The sequence below is a fragment of the Uranotaenia lowii genome, chromosome 3 (assembly GCF_029784155.1).
Source record: "Uranotaenia lowii strain MFRU-FL chromosome 3, ASM2978415v1, whole genome shotgun sequence".
Lineage (NCBI taxonomy): Eukaryota > Metazoa > Arthropoda > Insecta > Diptera > Culicidae > Uranotaenia > Uranotaenia lowii.
Window position 1 is genome coordinate 192,905,822 of NC_073693.1, and position 25,121 is coordinate 192,930,942.

General features: G+C 36.5%; 1 protein-coding gene across 7 annotated transcripts in view; it reads left to right on the forward strand.

Moving 5' to 3' along the window:
- Positions 1 to 25,121, forward strand: part of LOC129757752 (protein eva-1) — a 672,047-nt gene that overhangs the window by 145,378 nt on the left and 501,548 nt on the right. For all 7 annotated transcript variants that reach the window (XM_055755046.1, XM_055755051.1, XM_055755047.1 and 4 more), the window contains one exon: positions 10,122 to 10,136. The gene's annotated coding sequence lies outside the window, so the exon portion shown is untranslated. The remainder of the gene's footprint in view (positions 1 to 10,121; positions 10,137 to 25,121) is intronic.

A 25,121-nucleotide genomic window follows, 5' to 3' on the forward strand; every position in this document is an offset into this window, starting at 1 on the left:
TGTCAAATCATTCACCGAAAAACTGTTTACAGGTTCACTGTTTGTTTACACAGAATTCAAGTACGTACTTAAAATAAACGTGTGATATTCCAGATACATTATTTTTTGATAGCAGATGCAGAATTTTTTTGATAAGTTTTTATTATGTCCTGAAAGTGCCGAAAATAACATTAACTCCTGTCATTTCAAACGATGAAGCAAGTGACAATGCGCCTTTCAGCCATTAAACATATATGTACCTTTTAAGAATTTTTTTTACAAAAAGGTCAGAAAGGGTATCCCGAGTGTTGAATCTGAAGCGGATATTCAAAATTTTTAAATGTCTTTGCAAATGAAGGTCATAAACAGTATTCAGTGAAATTGAAGTACCAAGCATTATTTCATTCTGGAGAAAAACTGCAGATATATCAATAAAAGTTAATAAAAAAGACAAACAGGAACAAGTATTTAATTCATTTTGAAGTCTTTACACTGACGCATCTGAAAAAGAGTAAAGTGTTTCCACTTGCATCAATAAATGGGACAAATGTATACTAAGATATTTCTTTTTGAAGGAATATGAAAGATGAACTGTGATGATAGCCGGAAGACACTTTCATGGTTTCAAAGATTTCGAGGTATATTTACATGAAAACTTCCAGATAAAACGAATGAACTCATGAAATCATCGTAGCCTGAACAGGTTACCTCTTTTCGGTCTTTTTAATTTTTAAAAATCTGCATTTCAATCAAATTTTATTGAATCTTGAAAATATCACATAATCTTAAATAAAATAGCAGATCACCTCCAACACTGTTTAGGAAATTTTTATATTAGAACACCCCAATGCTTCAGTAAGAATCTTTTAAAACAATGGTTTAAATTGGCAGATATGTCCATTGAGATAAAAATCCAAATAAAAATGCTGTAATTCGGTTTAAGTAAAAAATCTAAACACATTTTCCCCCATTAAAAACTGATCGTTTTCTTGATTAATTGGGTAAATGTTTAAAGAATATTTTTGCTTAAACAAATAATAAAACAGCGAACTTTTTTCGGACATGGTTTTGATGAACATATGGATATTAGTTTCCACTGCTGGTTGAAAATGGTCAGTAAAGAATCATTTCTAATGTTTTTTTATTTCTGCAGTTTTAAAAAATATACCATCCAAATTTACTCAGGAGCTGAAAATGCTGCGATAAATAGAATATTGGGCAAATACTCCAAAAATGGTCCCGATATTCAAAATTCTTTTTCCATAAAGTATCATATGCAATAAATTTCAATTATTTAGAAACTTTTGATTTCGATTTCAACCTTAAAGTGAACTCGAGCAAAGCGGAGTAACTCAACTAAATGGTATTCAATAAATGAAACATAGATATTATTAACAAATAGTTATTAATGGAGCAACTTATAAAAAGTGGATTTTTTTAGCATGAGTCTTGCCAAGTTTGATGGTTACGTTGAGTGCTGAAAAAATCAAATTGGTAACGGAAAGCTGATACCCGATACCATTCGGGAATATTCAAAGCATACGAATCAAAGAAAAGTAAATGAAAAGTATTCATGTAAAATGCACGTAAGATTGACTGAAGGTAATGTTTTGATAATTTATGTAAAGACCCGTAGATTTGAGTTAAGGGGGGTAGGGTCTAACGGGTATAAAAAAACACCATTTTCACGATTTTTTTCTAGAGCTATCGTTCAAACAAATGTATTCAATTTTTTTGCATTATACAAAGCATTGTTGAAAGAACATTTAGTATTTTTTTTCGTAGAAAAATATTGAAAAATGAACCGGTGACGGAGCACTTTCGAGGATGCCTTTTAGAAAACAGGATTTGCGGTGGACACTGTATCTCAGCACAGAATCATCTGAAGTCAAAAAATCAAAGCTAAATATTTTTAATAGATGTTTTTCTGGACCCCAACGTTTTTATTTAACTTAAAAAAAATTTTATGAAATTTTTGTGGCTGTTTGAAGTAAAAACTACGATCTACGGTCTGGTATTTTATATGTAGAAAATATGTTCCAAATTTGAAAAGAATCGGATAAGTAGTTTTCAAATGACGATGTCCACGGCCTTTCAAAATGTGCTTTCGAGAAAAACGCGTTTGAAGTTTCAGCTCTTGCTTTCTTGCAGTATCAGATAGGAGGAGATAAAGGCCTATAATTTCTACAGTTTTGCTTCAATTGACTTGAAAATTTGACACAACATTCTTGAAATGTTTTACAATAAGAAAATAAAAAAATTAAAAATTTGATTTTTTGAAAGTGTTAGACCCTACCCCCCCCCCCCCCCCCCTTAAAATTCTTACGTTTGATTCCGATAGAATTAAGCGGGACAATTCGAGTAAACGGAAAAGACGGATATGTAAAAAAAACTAGGACATGTTCACGAAAGCGAGACGATTAACAATTAAGATTTGATGCTTTTTTAAAGTCAAACAACGAAGAAAAAAATGAAAAATGGACGCCAAGTTTAACATGGTAGAACGAAGTTTACCGGGTCTGCTAGTTATTTTATAGAATTTGAAAGAAAGGTGGATAGACAGGCATTAGTGCGCCACTAGGAGAAAGCTTGATAGGTGTTGAAATTTTAGGCTAGAGGCAGCGATGCCACACATACCGATTTTCCGGTATTTATACCGATTTTTGAGCAAAATTTTAACCAAGAATCGGTATATACCGATTACCGATTTTTGGCAAAACATACCGGTTTCATACCGATTTTTAAGATTTTAACTCAAACTTCAGTCCCCTTTCACATTCCCACTTAATTCAAGCTATCCTCGTAAAGGTCCCGTAGAAAGGAGACAAAGTGAGGTAGCTGGCGTGGCGTAAGTTGATCTGAACAACTTTTAAAGTACCCTGCAAAAATCTCCACAGCTCACTCTGATAATTCGTTCAGTTGTTCGCGCAGTTTTGTTCATATGTTCTGTCAAATGATGTATTATTATAGTGCTCAACCTTAAAGCCAATGGACTCAGCTCAAGGCTGATATTTGACCTTCTGCGACTGCCAGCAGAAGATGGAAGTTTCTAAAGATCAATCTCAATTGACAATGTTCTTGTCTCCTGAGATGCTAATTTTCCAAGGTAAAATATACACCTTTGGAATATAATTCTTGTTCAACTTGCCGCCAGATGTGGTATGTCAAGATTTGAAGTGCAATCAGATACACGGTTTGTCATATCTAAACCGATGATATGATGATCTTCAATCCTTCTCCATCTTGTTAGCTAAATAAATGATATCACATGTACCTACTGCAGAGATCGCCAGGCCACGCCAGGAAAAATGGATATTTTAAGTTTTGGAAAAAACTAGGTTTTTTAATTATTTTTCTTAGGAACACCTTTTTTTAGAACACGTTTCTCATTCATTTTCGCATAAAATTCTTGGGTTTTCATATGAATAATGTGTGATTTTACAAAAAATAAAATTAATTTTCCATTGGCTGAAAAAACTCTCAACTTTCTGCAATCATTTCTTTTTTTTTATCGCTACAACTCATATCTAATACTAAATCCTTCAACCAAACAGAGAACATCAACTTGGGCCCATATTTACCTCGAACATCAAAAAGCCATTGGATTTGTAAGTGCTTACTAAATTAAAATTTCCTTTAGGTTGACCGGGTTCTATTGCTTTATCGAATTTATCAAATTTACATCCCACTTTAGCTAAACATCAATTAAAGAATCAAGTTTTTACTTCAATAATATGCCTAAACCACGTGTAACCTGAAGGTGATCGCCATGCCCTTATTTTTTCTTATCAAACGGTTACTTTTAAATTAGATCTCCATTCAATTATAGTACTGGAAAAGAATACTAATTTTGGATTCTCTGCTGAATTTTCATTTGTGATTTTTATTTTTTGTCAGCACAAGCAAAACCGTCTTTTTATGCAAATTTGCGTTACCTAGAACCAAGATAAAAAAGGAATAATATATGCTAAAACACACTTAGCTAGTTTAATACTCAATTTAACATTCATAAGAGTTGTTAGACTTGCATTTTATTGCAAGCTTCCATTTATATTAAAAATACGTTGGGAAGTTGAAAATGTAAGCATTTTTGAAAATCCACCTCAAATACCGATTTTCATACCGATTTTTAGGATTTCCATACCGATAAAAGATTTTTTTGGGTTCCAAAATACCGATAAAAATGTGGCATCACTGGCTAGAGGGCATGTTGATGAAAAGCTCCCATGAATTGCTCCCGCCTTTGCTCTGCATTAGCTAACTATACATGAGAAACCCAGAAAGAGAATTCCCATGTATAGCGAGCCCAATGGTTTGAGAGCGTGTTTTTACGCACACTTCAAACGAGCAAAAACGTAGCAACCCATGGGCCTACTGAGCTTTCCTTATGCGAGAACAGTTCTATCGACGTTGCCATTATTTTAGATTCGCTGCGAATAGTTGCTACTTGTCGATTTTTTCGCATTCGGGGGTATTTTTGTGAGAAATTTCATACAAGGGGAGGAGGGGGAAGGGGGTCTGGAAATGCTTGGGTAATAAATGAATGGCCCCCTAAGTTGATGAATAAAACATTTGACCATCAAAAAGCCAAAGAAATGTCAGGAAATGAATAAGAACATGTGTTCATAATTAAATGTGAACACTCGTCTGTGAACCAGTGCGAATAAATTTTTTCAAAATTTCTTCAAAATCCAGACAAAGCATCATAAACTGGATGTAAAACAGGTGATAACAAGATTCCAGCTGGATTTCCTATGATCAGATATTCAAAACATTGAACATTGTCGAAAACGATTCCCGTTTTACGGGGTAATGGTTTTTTAAAACATCTGAATTGATATCATTAGGATTTGAAAACAGATCGGAAACAGCTTAAAGCTATCAATTGGATGTTAAACTACCACTTTTGGAACTTTTTGTTTTCATTCATCCCCCACAGCAGCACGTATGGCACTTGTTCGGAATTACCCCGTGTTCATAATTACCCCACTTGACCCTACTCAAGAATCCATTTTTCAACAGATGCTGCGTAAGACAGGCTACAGAAATAATTCTTTATGCTAGCTATTAATTGAATTCAAAACATCAGTGTTGTTTGATTACACTAGTTTACAGCATTTTTTAACTTAGTAAACTAAAGGTCATTTTTAATGTAAAATCTGGCGCTCAATCCGAAAATTTTATACTGCGGTTCGTTAAATTATTCAAAAATGCTGAAAATTACTGTTATGGTAAAGTAATCGTAACTTCTTCAATTTTCAACCGATTTTGAAAAATAACCCCTCAAAATCTTTGCTTTGAATTTACATTTAAGACCAAAAGAAAAACTGATTTTTTAAATGTTACTATCAAGTCTAAAACTTTCACTCAAACAAAATTTTCTCTAAAAAATGCGTTTTTTATAATTTTTTCTTTCATAAAGCCACCTATATCAACAATACTGTTGATGAAGCGCAAAAATGATGTTCAGATGATCGATAGCAAATTTGTTCACCTTTAATCTGCAAAACAGAGATTTCAAATTACTGCTATGCAGTCCGAGATATTTCAATCTAAGTACATGTAATTTTTTTATTTTTCCAAAATTTCATATTTGGAGCATAATTAAAAAACTGTTCTACTGAGATTTTTTTGAATTTCATTTTCGGATTCAGCGCCCGATTTTACATTAAAAATATAGGACGGTCAATAAAGTTCACGATTTTTTTTAAAATTTTGTTAACTAATGTTATCGAAATTTACATTTTTGATACAGATAAATGCGCCTTTTTATTGATGTTTGCAGCAAAATTTCAGTTTCTCTGGCAAAGTTTTCATATATTTTTATTAAATAGGCTAGAAACTGATAGCTAGCATGAGACAAAGCTTTAATTTAAAATGAACCTTTTAATGTATATAATTAAACAGTTAATTCATAAAGAAAACATTATCAAAATAGTTTTGAAATCTTAAATTCTCTCTCGATATGTTGATTCAAGCTTAGATTCAAAGTTTTATTGGTAAAAATCCGAAATATATTCCTCTAGCTGACTCGGTTTTTTGGTTCAACCCCGCTATGAGGACCCAAAAACGCAAAGCTAAATGTTCTCCTCGAAACGCAAAATTTTAAATTCATAATCAAATTTGGATCATCGCCCAAAGTGACTTAAGAATTATAATCTCGACTCTAAGCTAAGTCTCATTCTCGAAATTTTATCCCAGGTCACTATAAATTTTCTAAAAAAAACCTCTCATGTTGATTGAAATTTGGAACCAAATATCGATTTTAAGGTTAACCATGTTCGATTGTCGGAAAGTACCCGGATGTATTGTGTCAATTATGTATTTTGTGCCCAAAACAAAGTTTTTGATTCAGTTTTTTATCAAAATAATCATGAACGACTTTTTGGAAGCTAAATATTAGAGTGTCTATCCCAGGATTTCTTGACCGGGAATTTCCGGGAATCAAACAATTTTGGGAATTCCCGAATCTCGAGAAACGATGGAAAAATCCCGAGAATTTTTGTACATAATAATTCACGCTTACTTTTCGAAAAATTACACTCCTTAAATTAGAAAAAATAGCCCATGGTCAGTAAAATTTTTTTTTCTGTCTTGGTATATGGTTAGGCTGATTTTTTTTAAAGATGTTTAAAACATGGACATCATCAAAACAAAATTGAATTTAAAATAAAAGAAAACATTTAGTTAAAATGGGAAAACAATGAACGAATATGTAAAACCAAACAATATCAATAAAAATCGACACAAGAAAAGATGGAATTCTCTATTTAGCAAAATTATTTATTAAGAACTTCATCGGTAAAGAAATGACGCTATAAGAAACAAAATTGCAGCGGTGCAATTATCTGAAAATTTACTATACTTGATGAATAATCTGAAGCCTAGCAAATCAACTTCTATCGATAGTAAAATCCCTTTCAATCTTATTTAATTTTTGCAGCAAGAAGCAATCAATTTAATTTGTTAATATACTACAAACCCCGTTCGATTTTTACACCATTCGATTTTGCCTACATCCGTTATAAACCGTTCGTTTTTGGCAACATCCATGAAAACGGTTTTTTCACTTTTTTTATTTTAAAATAATTAAAATTAAAGTAAAACATAATTTGAATATTACATTAATTAATTTGGCTCAATCATGAAAGTTTTAAACAAGAAGACTACCATAATGAGGCCAATCAACTAAACTTCATGCAAATATTATGATTAATTCCATTTTTTTAATTAAGTGATTTAAAACCATAATTGTTTTAACCGTCTGATGAATGAGTTATAGAAGAAGTAAAACATTTTTTTTGAGGAAATAAATTTGTTCAGCTCTATCTAAAAAAATTATGCAAATAAAGTCGAAACTATTTTCAATAGTTTTATTTGAATTTTTGCAATTTTGAAAACTTTTTAAAAATTGCAACAATTTTGTGAATATGTTTTTTTTTTCGTAAAGACAAAATACTGATTGAAATGTCGGTAATGCATTTAAAACTAAAATAAGATGCATTTTCTTTGTGCGATACTCATCTTTTCGGAATATGAAAACAAAATTTGTGAATTTACAAACCATTTTTGGGTTTATTTTTTATTTTTACCAATAATTCATCATACCAGTAACAGTTTCATCATTCGCATCAAAACCTAAAATTGAGAATTCAGATAAGTGCGTTTCGTTTGACCATTCTGAATTAGAACTTCTGATACACATTTCACTAAAGTGGAATTTCGATTAGAAAATTATTTTCAAATCAGGATTCAGATTTCGAATTTAACTTAAAAATAAAAATTCAAAATTCCGAATGTTCGAAGTTAAGTTTTGTAATCAAGATGGAAATATCGATGGGAGAATATCATGAAGGATTCCAATAGCAGGAAATTGCAGTATAATAAATTTGTTCTTTATTCAATTTTCAATTTGAAATTTTATATTCAATCATAGCCAGAAAATGGAAAATTATAAAATGAGATCTAGATTCATTTGGAAGATTTCGTTCTTTGAAAATTTTAATGACAAAATAAATTTTCAATGATTAGATTTTCAGGTAAAAATTCAGCTGTTAATATTTTTAATTGATTTGTTGTTGAATATTATGTTTCCTGCAGATTCTTTAAAAAAAAGTTGTAAACTAGTTGTCTACATGAGCAGATAATCAATCAGATTGGAACCGCAAACTTAATCTCTCACTATTATTATTTTTCGAATTATAATACATTTTCATCAAGCAACGAACAGCGAACAACAAATTTCGGATGGAAATCGGCAAAGAGCCACGCGACGAAAAGGGACTAGCGATTGGAAACTTGGAACATAGAACTGCCGATCTCTAAATTTTGTGGGCAGTACCCACGTGCTCTCCAACGAATTGAAGAGCCGCAAATTCGACATCGTAGCGCTGCAGGAGGTATGCTGGAAGGGCTCCACGGTACGAACGTACCCAGATGGTCGTGCCATCTAAAAGAGCTGCGGCAACACACACGAGCTTGGATCAGCTTTTATAGTGATGGGAAAGATGCAAAAGCGCGTGATCGGGTGGCCGATCAACTCACGAATGTGCAGGTTGAGAATCAAGGGCCGGTTCTTCAACATCAGCATCATCAACGTGCACAGCCCTCACCTCGGAAATACCGGTGCGTGACGACAAAGAGAATTTTACGCGCAGCTGGAGCGTGAATACGATCGTTGTCCAAAACATGATATCAAGATCGTCATCGGAGATTTTAATGCTCAGGTCGGCCAGGAGGAGGAATTCAAACCGACAATTCGAAGGTTCAGTGCGCACCAGCTGAGTAACGAAAACGGCCTCAGACTTATAGATTTCGCCGCTTCCAAGCGAATGGCGTACGTAGTACTTTTTCCAGCACCGCCTCCCACACAAGTACACCTGGAGATCACCGTACCAAACGCAATCACAGATCGACCACGTTTTGATTGACAGCCGGCACTTCTCGGACATCATCGACGTCAGATCCTGTCGAGGCGCCAACATCGAGTCAGACCAATATCTGGTGATGGTGAAGATGCGCCCAAAACTCTACTTAGTGAACAACACACGAAATCGGCGCCCGCCTCGGTTAAATATCGCCCGACTGAAGCAACCTGAGGTCGCGGCAGACTACGCGCAGTCGGTCGAAGCAGCGCTGCCGACAGAGGGTGAGCTTGACGAAGCCCCTCTCGAGGTCTGTTGGGATACCATCAAGACAACCGTCAACAGTGCTGCGGAGAACGTCATCGGTTATGTGGAGCGAACTCGACGGAACGACTAGTTCAACGAAGAGTGTAGGAGGGTGATGGACGAAGAGAATGCAGCACGGGCGGCAGTAGTGCAAAGAAGCACCCATCGAAAATTTACGTAATAACTTTTCTCGCTTTGCTTTTTTCAAGCTCATCTCTTTAGCGTTTGTAAAAAAACATGTTCTGCATCACATTGAACGTAGTTTTATCAAAATTGATCCACTGCTGATTTTTCAATGACTTTTTAAAGTTGAACTATACGAGAAACCGTCCACACTTACCCCGGTTTACCTTACATCGATAAATTTTACGTGTTTTTGAAATAAGGGCATTTTACATACATTATGGCGGCATACAAAAACACTTTCTTATTCCAATTTTTAAGCGTTATTAAACCTACATAAATGTTTGAATTTGTTGTACAACTGATGTTAAACAGAATCAAAAATACAAACCACCCAAGTTTTTTTTTGAACTTTTTGAGTATCAACACCTTGAACGAATTAAAAAAAATGAGTTTGTAAATTCGTAAAAAATGTGTTTGTAAAATAACTTCAGTACGTTCAACTGTTTTTTTTATTGATATCAATTTTTATGTACTCACATCCCTTTTGGTTTCAAAGGACCTCAAATGTTCATAACATAACAAATATCATAAGACAAATTTGGATTCTCAATAAAGTTATTTATTTTATTTGTAAGGTGATTTAAAAATTTCAAATTTGTTCATCAATATTTTCCATATCTTATTCAAATCTCAAGAGCCAGGTCATAAAAACGAAGTTTTTCTGATGCTTCTGGGTTCTTTTACGCCTGTCGTCCTCCCAAATGATCTCGTAGGCAGTTAAGACTTCTCTGAAAGACGACCATGAACACAGTAACTAATGAAGTTTGTTTTTCCATTTCTTTCCAGGATCCCATTTTCTACGTAAGTACCCTGTTGTGTAAACAAATAACAGTGATTGACCAAACTGATAACCTTTGACGAACTACTTGAACGGAGGATTCTGTCGTTGTCCGGGTGTGGGTGGGTTTGATGGAAAGTTATTTTTGATCAAACGAGCGTCGAGCCAGACTCGGCCATGCTTTGTTAATTTAACTAATTACTGGGAAGGATGCTATCTCGTAAAATGCTGAGCACGCTTCTTCCCTATCTGTCCCACGCGCACCCAACCTTACCGGGAGCTTACTCAAGAACTTCGAGAAGTGGTTGGCCTTTTTTCCAACGAAGATACAAAACGGGAAAAAAGTTAACTCGTTTTTGAGTTTGCCTTCGTCGAGTCCAACCAGAGCAAAAACAAAAGAGAATGCTCGAATTCAAAGAGTCAGTTTTTGCAAAAGGATTCACGTTATCACAGCCGGGTCATCTTCATCGACGAACCAGCAAATAATTATCACATTCACGAAGACTCGAAGGCCTCGAGATGCTCCGTACTTTAATGAATGAAAAACTAAGCCTGGAATATAATTTCCGGCATGGATCATTATCACTTTGCATATTTGAGCCATTTGGCTGTAGATAGGAGTTATTATCTTTTTGTCTGAAGTGTATTAAAGGCAGTTTCGGAGGATGCTTATAAAGATGGAAGCCAGTGAATTTTACTTTGAAATCTAAATAAGTCAAGAAAACGAGCTATGTTCATTTCACCTAATCTAGGTCAGGAAGCACTTTGGATAATCACAACTTGATCCTCTTATATTTGTTGAGTTTATGAAGATGAATCGAAATTTTCTAAAACTTATCAATATTACTGAAATCTATGTAAACTTTGCATATCATCATGACACAAAAATCATGCAAAAATAATTTAAAATCTGTTCAACATCACGCCTTTGGTGCCAGAGCAACAAGATTTTAATTTTGAATTATGCTCGGTTGAGAGAACAGTGATTGTAGCTGATGAAGTTTTTCTCAAACGATAAGAAAAGAAATTGCTAGGGTAATCGCACAAATCACGGATCATAAGTTGAATTCAACATTCCGAAGCTCATTTTTTGCTTTCAATTTCAAGATTCTCATTCATGTACCATAATTCTGATGAAACGATTTAGTTTGCATCATATTTTAGCCATTGCTGTTCTGTTGTGGGTTGCTTTTTTTTTGTTCCAAGAGACGAACAAAATGAATCACGCTGAAAATGTCGCAAAGTGGATGATAACTTATGCATGCAGCAAAACCGCGTTCCGAGTCGACCGCCAAGTCGCTGAGAGACAAAATCTTCGTGTTGACTCCCTCAGGGCAAGTCCTAGTTGGAAGCTTCGTACCTTCAGGCGATGAATGGGAAAAAATTCGTCAAAACAATGAGTAAAAATGAATTTATAAATTTTTGGCCCTTTTGCAAATTTGAGAGAGTGCTCTTTCTAGGATAAACAACTTCGCCGAAGTGGAGCGCGCCGAGATATTACGGAAATGAAAAAAAGAAGCATCAAGCGGGGGAGGATTAATGGGTTCTGACAAATTCTTGAAAGCGGAATGAAGCAGAAAGATGTTTGCTTTGCCAAGAAAAGGAGGAAAAAAGATATTGGTTCGAGTATCAAGAATTATTGCGTGTAATAAAAATTCAAAATAGATTTATGACTGCATACTTGCCATTATTTACTGGAATTACTTCAATATTGGAACCCTGGCAACATTCAAAATTAGAAAAAAGAAAAACACAATTTTGCAACTCGTATAAAAAGCTACAGTTACGGGATACACTTTAAATTTTTGTTATTTAAATTTTGAAACCTGTACACGTTCTTAAATTTTTTTTTCTATAATTCGTGTATCCCACAAGCAGTCACAAGATTTCCGCTTTCGTGATTTGGGCAGAGTGCGAATTTGCCCAGATAGAAGGGAAGCAATCCAAAGTATAAATTAACCTGTCCAAATCAGCAACCATCAGATGTTGGAAAAATCAAATCAAAAAGTTTCATTTTATTCCTGTTGATGGCTGCTAGCAAGCTAGTTCTATACAGCTATGTGTATGTAATTAACCAGACGTGCAAAGTGGAGAATGGCAGCCCAAAACAGCACAATGAACAAGCTTTTCTGATGGTTGACCTGTCAAATGGCGGCCTCGGTAGTTATTTTTATTCAAACTTTTCCGGAAGTTCTATCTCGGGGTTTATTTTGGTTCTGGCATCGTTTCAATTTGTATTTGTGGTAAGAAGAGTGACATATTTACTAACGTTGTTTATGAAATAAAATGAAATATACATCTCTTGTGTAAATATGCCGGAAGTGCTAGAAAATTTTGTCCAAATATAGTTTTTTTTCATAATCATATTCACAAAAAAATGGATTGAAAACAATGTAAATCTCTGATGCCTACAGCCATAAATTGTCCAACACAACAGAAAACTCCCATCCAGCCGTATTGTCTCGCTATATTTTTGGCCCTTCTGTTATTGCAAAGGTCGGTAAGCTTTCGGCACAATAGTGTTCTGCTGATTAAATCCCCATTTCAATAAACGTAACACCAACAACAATAACCACCACCACCACAAAAACAACAACAACAACAAAGACGAAAAGCGCCCTATATGTCGGAAAAACACTCCCAAGTGTTCCACAACAACCAATCATTCGGAAAACGTGGGTGTATTGATTAATTTGTACGCATTTGTTGTTATTCCATTCGACGGGAATTTCAACCATTACGCTTTCTGTTCTTTAAAAAGCAATTCAAGGAGCAATCCGCAAGTACCACGGTCGAATGATGGTCGCCAAATTGAATTGCTTTTCGGCGAAATCGATGGCACACATACAGGAGGGACTCACTGAGTTGCTTTCATGTAGGGTGCCCATTACGTCTTTTTATAGTCATTTATACAAATTTTACTGTACATCATGGCTGTTAATACGGGGACTCAAAAAAGCGACTTATTATAAAAAGATCAATGTTTTATTTTGAATCTCCAGCAAACTTTTCAGCCATCCCAGTTATTTATACTTTTTTTACGAATCAAAAACGATATCAAAGCGGTCTGTTTTAATAGAAAACACTTAAAAATGTTTGAATGAACGAAAAGGGTTAGACATAAAACATGGGAAGTCTTGTGATTCATTTCTGACGTCTAACGTCACACTTCTCACTCTTCTCACCTAACTGTTCACGTCTCACTTTTTGTTTTTGTCTCATTTCTCTCTTCTTGCGTCTTAAAGGGTGATACGGTCAAAATTTTGTCAATATCATCTTGACGTATTTCTTTCAATTTTGCATTTAAAAAACCTAAACACCCCTCATTTTGAAGGTGTGTATAATGTTGCTCCTATTTTAATTTTGGAATTCACTCTTCAGTTGTCAAAATGCCGTCCAAGAAAGAAGAGCAGCGTATCAAAATTTTGCTCGCGCATCGCGAAAATCCGAGCTACTCGCACGCAAAGCTGGCAAAATCGCTAAAAGTTGCCAAATCAACCGTTACAAATGTAATTAAAGTGTTTGGGGAACGTTTGTCGACAGCCAGGAAGTTTGGATCGGGGGAAAATCGAAAACCAGAAGCCGCTGAGACGACAAAGAGAGTTGCCAGTAGTTTCAAGCGAAACCCTAACCTCTCGTTCCGAGATGCCGCAAATAAGCTGGGTGTATCGTCTACAACCGTGCATCGAGCCAAAAAACGAGCCGGACTATCGACTTACTAGAAGTGACTCCAAATCGCGATGATAAACAAAATGTCGAATAGCAGTGGTAGGTAGCGGATAACTTTTCGTAAATCACCTTTCTTTTCCAGGTTCGATCTCCGGTAAGTATTTTTCTTCTTCTATTTTTCAGGTTTTGAGTTTTCCCAGGTTCTCACAGGTAAGTTTCTTTCTGGTTCACACGTCAACGCACAGGTAGGTATAGTTCTAAGTAAAACTTTTATTCACCTTTACTTTTAAAATAATAACTTTAATTTCTCCTTAAATTACAAAATAAATTTCGGCAAATATGCACTAAGCTTGTTGATTCCACGATATAAACAAAATATTGATGAAGTGGTTGGTCTCGCTGGCCAATCAGAATTGAGGGCATGCTTTTGTCAGAGGTTTCCTTTTATGTTCCCTTTGGCGGAAGTGCAGGAAGCTTTACCAAAATGGTTAAAATTTGCGTTTTCCCTTTTCGCTCCAAGCTCGATTGTTGACGGACGAGGGGCTTGTTAAAATACTGCGATGAAGATATTCACACCCAGGTGGCGCGCTCAGTCGAGGTTTTCGTCGTAGCGAACACAAAATACGACGGCCAAAGCGCAATCCCGGAGGCTGTACACGACGATGCTGACGAAGTTTGACTGCGTGGTAATGGACGATGAAACCTACGTCAAAGCCGGCTACAAGCAGCTTCCGGGACAGAAAATTTATACGGCAAAAGGAAGGGGAAATATCAACGAACTAGGGATCCTTATTTGAAATTTATTTATTGCGACCTTCAAAAAGAGATCAAACGTCGTTTAAATTTTATTCGTAACGAAAATTTTGCAAAAGCAGCAGAGGACATAAAACTCTACTCAAAGCCATTTTGGAAATTAACTAAAATTCTGAAAAAGCCCCAGAAGCCAATTCCTTCTTTGAAAGATGGAGATAAACTTCTTTAACTAACGCAGAAAAGGCTCAAAAATTAGCCCAACAATTTGAGTCTGCTCATGATTTTAATTTAAACGTTGTAAGTCCAATTAATGCTCAAATTTCCCTTGAATTTGATGATATTCTTCATAAACAAAATGTGATTGAAAGTTCTTTTGGGACAAATATTGATGAACTTATATTGATTTTCAAAACAAATAAAAATATGAAAGCTCCGGGGGAAGACGGGATTTTCTATATTCTTATTAAAAAATTGCCTGAAAGCACATTAATTTTTTTTGTAAAAATCTTCAATAAATGTTTTCTTTTGGCTTATTTTCCCAATAAATGGAAAAATACCAAAGGAACTAAAATTTCGAAACCTCGAAAAAGTGTTTTAGAGCCTTCAAGTTATCGACCAATTAGTTGGCTTCCTTCTTTAAGTAAATTATTTGAGAGAGTTATTTTGAATAGAATGATGATTCACATTAATCAGAATTCTATTTTCCCTGATGTACAATTTGGTTTTCGTCATGGACATTCTACTACATATCAACTTTTGAGTGTAACTAATATGATTAACGCTAGCAAATCTGAAGGTTATTCAACTGGTGTTGCTCTTCAAGATATGGAAAAAGCATTTGACAGTGTTTGGCACAAAGGTTTAGTAGCTAAATTAGCTCGATCTCACAAATCTCTCAAAATTACTTGACTAGCCGCGAAAACTTCCATCCACCTACCTCGGTTACTAACTCAGTATCAGTTCCCCGAGTGGTGACTACTGTGAGTTCTATTTTGCCCATTTCCACATCTTGTACTTATTTGCCTACGCGACACTCAACTGTCCCAAATAGTTACCCAGCAAGTTGTAGTGCGTGTACTCGCAATTCAACTGGAGCATGGCCCTCATCAACGTATTCGAACCCGACATATCCAATACCTCATTTTAATAATCCAGGTACATTACCAGCACATAATCTACCATATGGTCAAGTCTATCCCAGCAGTTCTGTTCAGAACATTTTACACCCTAATGATTCGTTTGCACCTGCTCACTCAGTCTACCAGCAAATCTCATCTTTACCCCCTACTACCTCGACCGTTTATCCCACCGGGTATCCATCGTTCTTTCCGTCTGCTGCTCTGAACCCAAATAACTTTCAGGAGCAATCGCAGGTACCGAGGCCGGTTTATAGCCACAAATCTCTCCCAGTATCTAAATGGAAGATCAACAAGTACTCAGGGAACGATCAGGGTAGCAACTTGAATGAGTTCTTGGTGCTAGTTCAGCAACTTTCGCTTGCGGAGAGGATCTCCGAGCAAGAATTATTCGACTCTGCTTTTCACCTCTTTACAGGCCCAGCATTAAATTGGTTCATGTCATTAAGCTCAAAAGGTCAGCTCAGAGATTGGTCACAGTTAGTGAATGAATTGCGAAGAGCATTTGTCCACCCCGAACTGGATTCTCTTGTCCGTTCTAGGGTGTATCTAAGACGTCAACAGCGAAACGAAACGTTTCAAGATTATTTTTTTGATATGGAAAAACTTTTTAGGTCTATGACTTTTCAAATGAGTGAACCAGAAAAATTAAACGTAATTAAACATAATATGCGAGGGGATTATAAAAAGCAAATTTTATGGCAAGTTATCGATACAACTGAAGATTTAGTTGAAGCAGGTAGAAAAATGGATGCTTCAAATTTCTCTCTTTATAATAAAATGTTTGGTTCCGAGAAATTCACCAATGCGATTTCGGAAAGTCCACCCACATCGAACCTCAAAATTAATATTCCTAGTAACAATAATCAGAATCAACGGCAACAAAAGGACAAAAATTTTGTGAATAGATCTGTAAATAACCCAAATCGAACTAACACTTTTAAGCCTAAAACAGAAATTTTAGCCACGCTCGTTGTGGATGATTTATCTATAGATTGTATTTTAGGAATGGACTTTTGGAAAAAGTTCAATATTATCCCAACCGTGAATCAATGCGTTGCTATCGAATCCAACTCCGCGTCGTTGAATGAAATGCCGTGTACATTATCGGAAACCGAATTAAATGAATTAGAATCGGTCAAATCTTCTTTTAAAATTGCAGTCCCGGACGAAATTACGCATACACACTTACTCGAGCATAAAATCGAGATTCAGGAAATTTGGAAGGATAAACCCGCGATCCGTCAATATCCGTACCCCCTATCGCCGAAAGTTCAGCAAAAAGTGCACGACGAAGTTAATCGGTTACTTCAAATCGGAATAATTGAGAGATGCCACTCAGATTGGTCTCTAAATATTGTCCCCGTCATCAAGCCGAGCGGTAAGGTCCGCCTATGTCTCGACGCGCGAAAATTGAACGAGCGCATAGTTCGCGACGCGTATCCGTTACCGCATCCCGGTCGAATATTAGGGCAGTTGCCGCGAGCGCAATTTCTGAGTACCATCGACCTCTCAGAAGCTTTCCTCCAAATACCACTACACCCCGAGTCTCGACGATATACCGCGTTTTGCGTGCAGGGTCTTGGAATGTTTAGGTTTACACGACTTATTTACGGTTTAGTGACTTCCCCCATGGTTTTATCGTATCTTATGGACACCATTCTAGGACATGGCGAGTTAGAACCTCACGTGTTCGTCTACTTAGATGATATAGTCATCGTAAGTGAGACTTTCGACGAGCACGTGAGGCTACTCAAGGAAGTAGCGCGCAGATTATCAGCAGCAAATTTAGCCATCAACATTCAAAAATCCAAGTTCGAAGTGCAAGAATTGCCTTTTCTTGGATATTTATTGTCGACTCATGGTCTACGTCCCAACCCCGAAAAGGTTAGAGCGATCGTAGAATATGAACGACCGACCACACTTACCAAATTGCGCCGTTTTCTTGGCATGTGTAATTATTATCGTCGTTTTATAGACGAGTTTAGTGGTATTACTTCATCCCTCACAGATTTGCTAAAAACAAAAAGTAAAACACTAGCGTGGAACGAAAGCGCAGAAGAAGCTTTCAGTTCAATTAAAGAGAAACTCATTTCCGCCCCAATCCTTGTCAGCCCTGACTTCTCTAGAGAATTTTGCATACAGACCGACGCCAGCGACGTCGCTGTTGCAGGGATACTCACCCAAGAGCACGACGGTACAGAACGCGTCGTGGCTTACTTTTCTCATAAGTTGACTACGCCTCAACGTAACTACCACGCGTGCGAGAAAGAGACGTTAGCTGCTCTTCTCGCAATAGAAGCATTTAGATGCTATGTCGAGGGAAGTCATTTCACCTTAATAACTGACTCGTCAGCTCTTTCACACATAATGACCACTAAGTGGAAAACTGCGTCGCGTTGTAGTCGTTGGTGTTTGACGCTACAACAATACGACGTTACCATACGCCATCGAAAGGGAAAGGAGAACGTTGTGGCCGACGCTCTGTCGAGAAGCGTCGCAGTAGTGTCTACTCGAAAGAACTCTCAATGGTACACGGAAATGTTGCAGAAGGTTTCAGAGTCACCTGACGACTATGTGGACTTTCGCATAGTAAACGGTCAGCTACTCAAATTTGTATCCACCCCCAACTTACCCTTCGATCACCGATTCGAGTGGAAACTTGTTCCCTCCCCTGATGATCGTGAGCAAATTATTCGTCAGAATCATGATGAAGCGATGCACTTAGGCGTAGATAAAACTGCGGAACGCATCAAACAACGTTATTTCTGGCCACGATTAGCAATCGAAGTCAAAGACTATGTCAGTCACTGCACCACGTGTAAAGAGGTTAAGGCAGCATGTGTACCGGTAGTTCCGCTGATGGGTGAGCAGAGGATCACTACGCATCCGTGGCAGATTATAGCAATCGATTTTATAGGACCCCTCCCCCGTAGTAAAAAGGGTTACCAATACATATTGGTAGTGTTGGATCTTTTTAGCAAGTGGATTATGTTAAGCCCCATGCGTAGAACTGACAGTAGCTCACTTTGTGAGATCATTCGAAATCAATGGTTCTTCCGCAATTCTACTCCCGAGGTTATCATCACTGATAACGGCTCATGCTTTTTATCGAAAGAATTCAAATCGTTATTAGATCGCTTCAAAATACGACACTGGTTAAATGCCAAGTACCACTCGCAGGCAAATCCTGTCGAGCGAGTTAACCGCACGGTGAATGCGGCTATTAGGACTTATGTCAAAGACGACCAGAAACTCTGGGACACCAGATTAGCGGAGATAGAAACCATCATTAATACTTCCGTTCACACAGTTACCAAATTCACTCCCTTTTTCGTCACGCACGGTCACGAAATGTTCGTTACAGGGTCAGATCACAAGGTAGGATTAGAAGAATCTGAACAAACCCAGGAAAGTCGCTCAAATGAACAAAAAGAAATATTTGATCGTATCTTTGAATTAGTACAGAAAAACCTTAAGGCAGCACATGAAGTTCGGAAAAATCAATACAACCTTCGTCATCGCGTACACGCAAATGCGTTTCAAGTAGGACAAGCGGTCTATTATCGCAATATGAGACAATCGAATGCAGCTCAGAACTACAACGCGAAATACGGAGCAATGTATCTTCCCGCGAAAATCCTTTCCAAAGTCGGATCATCGTCTTACGAAATTGAAGACCCTCAGGGAAAGTCCTTAGGGGTGTGGCCAGCAGCTCACCTCAAACCAGGCTGAGCTTAGAAAATTAAATTGAGTCAAACAATATTTGTACATATCTTGTAAATATAAACTTATTTTCATTATCATATTTTATTTAAAGCTGGATTGAATTTGAAGCTTTAATATTATTTTCATTTTTTAATTTTTTCTACAATTTAATTTTTTATACTTTCTATTATTTTATTTTAAGTTGTACATATTACTTTACTTTAAAATTTTTCTTTGTAATTTTTTTTATAATAATTTAGAATTTTGATGCTGAATTTATTCGATACTGCAACTTCTTTTGTAAATACTGATAGGATAAGAAAAACAAATAGTCGTAGGATAGGATAAGGATCACTTTGTAGATTTAAGCGTAACCTGAGTAATTATTAGAGAGGGAGTAAACTATCCGCCTTCCACATCACGCATATCCTGGTTATAACTGTTTTTCTCTTTTAAATTGCCGCTAGTTCATATTGACTCATAAGTATCATAGCTCTAGACAAACGAAGTTGACTTGACCGACGTGTTCGCTGGAGACCGGAGGCCCAGTGCCGCTGATGGTCAGTAAAGGTATCAAACTTGGTTTTGACCCTCTAAATAGATATGGAGTCAGAAATGACGATGAACATATATGACCCCGAATTTCGGAAGTCTTGCCTAACTCTTGTTTGTTCTAGAGCAACCAAAAAAAAAAAAAAAAAAAAAACAAAACAAAACAAAAAAAAATCCAATAATTACACCAATGAAATGTAATGAGCGTATTTAAAAAGTAAATAAAAGAGGGCAAAGACGTAGCCACATCATGAGCTTCAAACTTTAAAATCAGGATAAATGAAAAACTACGTTTCGCAATTCCAGATATCTATGGCTTTGGAAACAAACGATTTATTTTTTGAGTTCTTGTGTAATCACTGATGAACAGAAAAAGGGTTCATAATAATTTATGCCCCTTTTTCTCCCGGAGAGGTGGATATTGTAACCTCCTACTCGGTTACAACTGGCATTTTGGGTATTTCGGTGGCAGTTTTGCCCTGAATACAAAATGACAGTAAATGTAAATTTACACGCAGTAAAGAGTTTGTTTTATATTAAATTAGATTAATATTTGAAATAAATTGGGCTTCGAATTTTTGAACAGGAGAATAGAGATTTTTTTTAGTGTAGGTTGACTTCACTGCTAGAAAATTGATGTAGCCGAGACACAAACCGCGCCACATGCAATTCTCGCCACATGCGGAAACACTGTGGAGAATACATGGCCCAATCACAAGCGTCGACGTCACCTATTGGTCCTACCGAAGGAGGTGATAAAAGACCGACGCACCAATGGGCCGGCCTCTTATCCCCTTGGGAACGCGTCCGAGTGTCGTTCGGTAGTTGTGCGCGCTTTTTTATCCGCCAACACATTTCCCGCCAACCAAGTGTCGGTTCTATTTTAGACCTTGGCTCTGGCGACGAGTGCGAGTAGTGCAAGGCACCGTATCCAAAATAAGTGCCCGCGTCCCAAGAAGACCGAACAGCCGTCCGTTAACATACGGCTTTCAAGACACGCCGTCCGTCACCATACGGCTAAGGACATTTCCTGACCGTACGACAACACACGGATCAGGAAAGATCTGAGAACTGCGGTTCTCCATACCAAACCCTCCCAGAGCCGTCGGTAAGAATCCGAGGCTAATCCAGAGGTTATCTCGAAGCCTGAGGCAGGCAAGGTCCAGCGTGACGTACCAGGGCGTCCGCCATCCCGGTCGGAACTGTGCCGACCGAGTCCACGTGGTACCACGGCAGCGAGATCCAGCACCGAAGTGTCCGGCAGCATCTACGGGTACCCGCAGCAGCAGCAGAATAGCAGTAAGTCAGAAGTTGGGGATTTTTGTAAATAAATAGATTTAGTTCCTTATTTAGTTTCTTTTAAATTTCTTAAATATACCAATTTGAATTGCCCTTTAATTTTGTGTGTTAGATTTTTACTTGCGTGCACCGAAATAGCCTTAAATACGGGTTATAACTGGGTGGGAGGTAATCAAAGTCGAACAGGTAAGTGAGTGTTTCCCTAACTACGACGAGCCGACCCTGAGATTGGCTGGAGTCCTGAGCTAGTCGAAGGCCTAGTTTCAAACCTTACAAGTAAGCTATCAAAATTCATGCTCTGAAAGGACACCCATTAGAGCTGGTGTCCTTCAGGGCAGTATACTTGGGTCAATTTTTAACAATATTTTTACTTCTGATCTTCCTGATGTACCAGAGAAGGAAAGGGTAGAATATTGTTTGTTGATGATGCTTTGCTTTCAGCCAAAGGTCGAAATTTACGGGTGGTACGCAGTAGATTGCAACAAAACTTAAATTCCTTTTTGAATTACTTGAAAATGTTGAAAATTTTTCCTAACGCTTCCAAAACTAAACTTATTTTATTTCCCTATAAGCCAAGAGCAAATTTTTTAAAACCTAATGAAAATCATTCCATAACTTGTAATGGGGTTTCATTAGAATGGTCTGATCACATGAAGTACTTGGGACTCACACTTGATCGGAATCTTACTTTTAAAAATCACATTGAAGATATTTAATCTAAATGTAATAAATTCACTTAATTTCTTTATTCTCTCATCAACAGGAAATCCAAGTTGTGTCTGCGAAATAAGATGCTCACATACAAACAGGTGTTCCGACCAGCGATAATGTATGCAGTTCCGATTTGGTCTAGCTGCTGCGTGACGAGGGAAAAAAGCCATCCAGAGGATTCAGAACAAGGTTCTGAAAATGATTTTGCGGCTTCCACCTTGGCACAGCACCGAAGATCTTCATCGGATTAAGGGCATTGAATCGATCGAATAATGGCCAACAAAAACATCTCCAACTTCAGAGGCAAATCGAAGCAATGTTCCATCGCAGAGATTCGTTCTCTCTACAATTAGTTTAATTTTAGGATAGTTTTAGTTTTAAGTTGTAAGTTTAAAATATTTTGGACAGTACAGGATGTTCTCCTACATAAAAATACTTGATTGTGCTTGTCGTGATTTTTCGAATCTCAATTCAGAGATTCACTTAAACACGTCTGTCGCTCACAAGAATAGATCAATGACTGACTTTGTTTTGTTTGTTTGCCTAGTGTTGCCAAAATAGCAAATGTTGCCAATGAAATTAATTTATTTAATTTATCTTCAGTGTTGCCAAATACAACTATTATTTTAATTTATTTTTAATTAAATTTGATTTCTTTTATTCATATCCTCCATCACATCCCTACATTCCTTCTCACCTCTATTCTCAATTAAAACTTTTTTACTCGTCGACTTTTGTTTTACCAAATATCCTTTATTTTTATTCCATATTCCACATATTTATCCTCAATCCTTCAAAATTTATTTAATTTCTGCTTATCCTTCATCTCATCTCTACATTCCCTCTGAACTCTATTCTCTATAGAATCGTTAAATTACAGAATTTTGTTTAAAAAAATACAAAATTCTATATCCAAAATATCTCTCATTTTAATTCTTCATTCCATTCTCTGCCAAAGCTTTTCAAATCTTAATTTTAATTTTCTGAATATTCTTCATCCCATCCAAAATATTCTTCTCAAAAGCCTTCCCAATTGCTGCTTTTCCTGTCGCTCTGCTTTTGTTTACCAGGGCCGGAAAAATCCGCATAAAACAGCTTTCTCAAACTGTGCTTTTCATGTCACTCTGTCTCTGTTGATCAGAGTTCCGTCTTATTCCACCGGAATACAAATCAAAACAAACACCAGCAGCAGCCGTAAATGTATGCGCTTCTTTAGGCAGTTCCATCTTTTTCCACCGGAAGGCCAAATCAAAACAAACACCAGCAGCAGCCTTAAATATCTGCGGCAGTAATAAGGCAGTTCCATCTTATTCCATCGGAAGGCCTAATAAAAAAAAACACCAGCAGTAACCTTAAATATCTGCGCTATTTGTGTTTATTCTACCAACCACGCCATTGTCGTGATTTTAAGAATCTCAATTCAGAGATTCACTTAAACACGTCTGTCGCTCACAAGAATAGATCAATGACTGACTTTGTTTTGTTTGTTTGCCTAGTGTTGCCAAAATAGCAAACGTTGCCTATGAAATTTATTTTATTTCATTTATCTTCAGTGTTGCCGAATACAACTATTATTTTAATTTATTTTTAATTAAATTTGAATTCTTTTATTCATATCCTCCATCTCATCCCTACATTCCTCCTCACCTCTATTCTTAATAAAAACTTTTTTACGCGTCGGCTATTGTTTTACCAAATATCCTTTATTTTTATTTTTATTTCTTTTTCGAAATGTTTGCAAATAATTTCAACTTCTAAACCAATAGGGCTTTTGCTACACACACATACAAGAGGTCTGTTGGGCACACATCAGACGTTTTTATATGCCTAAATGCAAAATTCAACTAAAATGTTTCTCTTAAAGAATGCTCAATTTCTATGAAAAATAGACATTGATAAAGAATATTTCGAATCATTTGCTAACAAGTGGAAACGATTCTGTGAGTATTTTATTGTAAATCAGTGCGGAACCAAGCAAAACAAATTGAAAAACAGGCCAACCATTATTGTTAAGCACATTAAACAGGTCCCCCAGATTCCAGATTAACACTCAACACTCAATCAATATTTGTTCTCCTTTCAGTAAAAAAGCTCGTATCCTGTTCAAAGTCTTAATTTTTTTTATAGAACCTTACTCAAAATCAGAAAAAAATCACAAACAAATCAAAAAATGTTCTAGATTTTGAAAAATGTATCGTGCAAAACAAACTTGTCCATTGTGTTCATAAATTCTTCAAAAAGCATCTTTCTTTCGTCGATTCGTATTCATTTACCATGGAGCTGTAACATTTGTTAGCCCAACGGTTCATTAATACTAACTAGTGTACTGCGCAAAAACCCTATATTCAAATAAAATAATAAACTCATCCCAATCAATAAAAAATTGAGGTTCACTTTGATCCGTTTTTATACGCCAAGTACGTACGTTTAAAAATTACATTAATGAAAAATATCATTCAACAAAACAAGATGCCTGTATATTTTGATTCAAAATGCTAAAACCAATCTAAAAGTCTTGAGACTTTAAGTTGTTCAATGTTGTTAAGTTTGTGGAAATCCGTTCAGTAGTTCCTGAGATATAAGGTTCGAGATCTGTTGTTCCCTGCATTTTTCTCGACGATCTTTAGTGTAACCAAAACACACGTAGCTATGTATTTTCAGTGTTAAACATGTTTATAACCTTTTGCAGAATGTAGGTTTACCTTTTAAATGATTTTGTTATATTCTGGTCACTCTAGCAAGCAAAATGTACGAAGCACATTCGTCGATTCTTTGTGAAACTGATTGTCGACTACCTTCGTGAAACTCACTTCATTTTTCCCTGACACGTGTCCATACAGAAGAACACTAGCCTAATAACACTGAAAGCTGGTCCAGTTCGTCACGCAAATTGAAGCTGTAGAGGCCACATAATCCATCGTCCAACATGATGGACCGACTAATTTTGGTTACATTGAAGACTCGAGCTTTAACCGCTACCGAAAAGACCTTCTGGTGAAAACCCTCATCTACTTTAACGGGAAACACCACAACTGCTAACATTCCATTAAAGTTTTGCTGCTAATCCCGGATCTGTGTTGTTTTCTCTCTCTCGCTTCTTCATGGCTCCCAAAACAACTTTTACTTTACCTCCTCCATTTCCCATAATTTCATCCCCTGATAAATTTAGTCTGCGGCTAA